At 36.6% G+C, this 2,500-nt stretch overlaps 1 protein-coding gene across 1 annotated transcript in view; it reads right to left on the bottom strand.

Moving 5' to 3' along the window:
* The window catches only part of il1rl1 (interleukin 1 receptor-like 1), a 23,179-nt gene that overhangs the window by 11,816 nt on the left and 8,863 nt on the right, over nt 1-2,500 (bottom strand). The gene's annotated exons all lie outside the window — the stretch shown is intronic.

The following is a 2,500-nucleotide window of genomic DNA, read 5'->3' as shown; positions in this document are numbered from 1 at the left end:
ACATTTGGCTAAAAATAACAAACAGCTCATCTGAATATGACAACGTTTTATATCTGTGTGCCTATACGTGCTACCCCTAAATTCCCCATTCTATGATGAACTGGCATTTGAAAATCTCCAAAATGAAATATTGCAGTTCCAAGTCAAAGGATCAGTCCTTCTCTGTGGGGATTTTAATGCCAGAACTGGGAAAGAACTGGATTATATATGTTCAGAAGGAGATGACCATATATTTGGAAGAAATGTGTTTAACACAGGATCTTTAGAGTTCCCTTCTATGAGAGAAAGTTTTGATGACATATCTAACAAAAGTGGGAAACAACTATTGCATATATGCAAAAATCTTGGTTTATACATCTTAAATGGAAGAACATCCAGTGACTCGCTAGGAAGACATACATTCTGCTCCCATCTAGGTAATAGTGTCATAGACTATGGCTTAACAGATCTACCACATAGAAAGTACCAATGTCAGATCACTGTCAAATCAAAATTCTTTTGAACATCGACAGAATACCAGTCCAATATGAACACCAAAAAATGCTCCCCATTCTTTATAAACACAAATGGAAAAAGACAGTCAATCAAAGTATGAAGCTATATCTAACAGTATACACATAGAAAACATGATATTCACTTTCTTATTCTCTAAATTCACCAACGAAAGAGCTAGTGTTGACTCTGCTGCTGAGGAACTAACCAATATATTCTTGAAAATTGCCCATATGTCAGGCATCATAGAAAAAAATGAAAAAACCAAGAAAGAAAAAATGCTCAAAGGAAAAATGGTTTGATCATGAGTGTTTTAGGGTTAAGTACGACCTAAGAGTACTCTCAAATAAGAAACATAGAGACCCCAATCAAGATATACGCTTGAAGTACTTAGATGCTCTAAAACAATACAAATCATTTTTGAGGTAAAAAAAGCTAAATATATGACATCTAAGCTTGAACAAATTGAGGAGGCCATTGACACCAACACCTTTTGGAAGATATGGCACAAAATAGACACCTCAAAAAAAAACTATATCTAATGGAACTATTTGGAAAAATAATTTCGAAGAGCTCTATAGTTTTAAAGAAAATTCACAACACCAAGCCCAACAAGAAATACTTAAAAAACTAAAGGAAATGGAGCAAACAGTTTCATACCAAAATGATCTAGACAGCCCAATCAAACTATCAGAGCTAAATGAAAAAATTAAATCACTGAAAACTGGTAAAGCTTGTGGGATTGATATAATCTCCTCAGAAATGCTTAAGCATAGTACTCCACTGACAAGAGAAGCAATCCTCAAACTGTTCAACCTGGTTATGAGAACAGGATATTATCCTAGGGTATGAAACCAAGGATTGATAACCCCAGTATACAAAAATGGTGATAAAATGAACCCAAATAACTATCGTGGGATCTGTGTCACGAGTATTCTTGGTAACATTTTCTGTAATATACTGAAAACAAGAATACTTCCTTCTTGGATAACAAGAACATTTTATGCAAAAGTCAGATACAGTAGGCTTCCTTCCTGAATTTAGAACCAGCGACCACATCTATACCCTCCACTCACTTACTGAACAGTATGTACAAAAAAACAAGTAAAGGAAAGATCTATGCATGCTTTGTTGATTTTAAAAAGGCCTTTGATTCCATCTGGCACGAGGGCATGCTACTAAAAATGATTGAGATTGGTATAAAAGGCAATGTCTACTCTATAATAAAAGACATACCAAGAAAATACATGTTGTATTAAAATGAATAACACCAGAACAGAGTTCTTTAAGCAGGGTAGAGGATTTAGACAAGGTTGCAGCCTAAGTCCAATACTCTTTAATATTTTCATCAATGAGCTAGCTGTAGCAATCAACATCTCCTGGACTTGTACTTGACAGCACAAATATAAAATGCCTTCTCTTTGCAGATGACATGGTCTTACTTTCGCCATCAAAAGCAGGTCTGCAAGAAAGCCTTGATATTCTCGAAACATATAGCAAAAATTGGGCATTACGTAAGGGATAATGTATAGAACGCCGGTCATTATGGGGAAAATAAGTCCCGACAGGGCGAACCGGACCCCGACGCGCCAGCGGAGGGGTCTTGTTTCGCCCTGAAGGGGCTTATTTTCCCATAATGACCGGCGTTCTATACATTATCCCGCTTATTATACGGCTACTTGCCAAAACGAAAAAATAAACTCCATGATATGTTACACTTATTTGTTACCGTTTCGTCATGGCTTTTGCTGAGAAACAAATAGTTCGCAACACACGCTGAACTTGAATCAAACATTCTTTAGAACACAGCTGATCAACCGTCTGCTTTCACTTTTGAATGAAGTTCCAAGCGCAAACTCCGTTGCCATTGACAGCGGTCATTCTTGTTTTCAGAGGTCCTTTCCCAAGAAATAATGACCGCTAGAACGTTTGGAAATCCCATTCAAGTCAATGGAGCGTTCTACTTGCATTGTGAAAAGCCGTATAATAACTATTAATACTGACAAAA

The sequence above is a fragment of the Alosa pseudoharengus genome, unplaced genomic scaffold, assembly GCF_046254945.1.
Source record: "Alosa pseudoharengus isolate Yale_2024_CS ecotype anadromous, Long Island Sound unplaced genomic scaffold, YU_APseudo_1.1 YU_APseudo_1.1_scf_3, whole genome shotgun sequence".
Lineage (NCBI taxonomy): Eukaryota > Metazoa > Chordata > Actinopteri > Clupeiformes > Clupeidae > Alosa > Alosa pseudoharengus.
Note: the sequence above shows the minus strand (reverse complement) of the source record. Positions and strands in the feature narration are given on the sequence as shown.